Here is a 365-nt window from a genome sequence, read left to right on the forward strand (position 1 = left end):
CGGTACTTCCGAATTGCCACGCAGCGAGCCTGCAATAGACTTTCTGCACTTCAGAAAATGGTCCCTTTATACATTTGTTTTAAACCATTTTTCTCTCCGGTGACACCCTATAGGCCATTGCAGCTTCACTTCTTAAACATTTAGAATATTTAACTGATTTATTGAATAAGTCATTTCATGTCGTTGCAGCTTGATATGGCATTCAGGAAAATTTAAATGGTTTCTCTGTTGTATAATTCATTATATGCCATTTGCATCTCGGTCTCTGTAACCAGTCCACCATATACTCACTGTGAGGTTTAACCTCTTCACACCACCTCTGCGATGGGGACGTCTTACCCAAAAAATTCTCACACATCCAGCTG

This window comes from Microcaecilia unicolor, chromosome 1, assembly GCF_901765095.1.
Source record: "Microcaecilia unicolor chromosome 1, aMicUni1.1, whole genome shotgun sequence".
Lineage (NCBI taxonomy): Eukaryota > Metazoa > Chordata > Amphibia > Gymnophiona > Siphonopidae > Microcaecilia > Microcaecilia unicolor.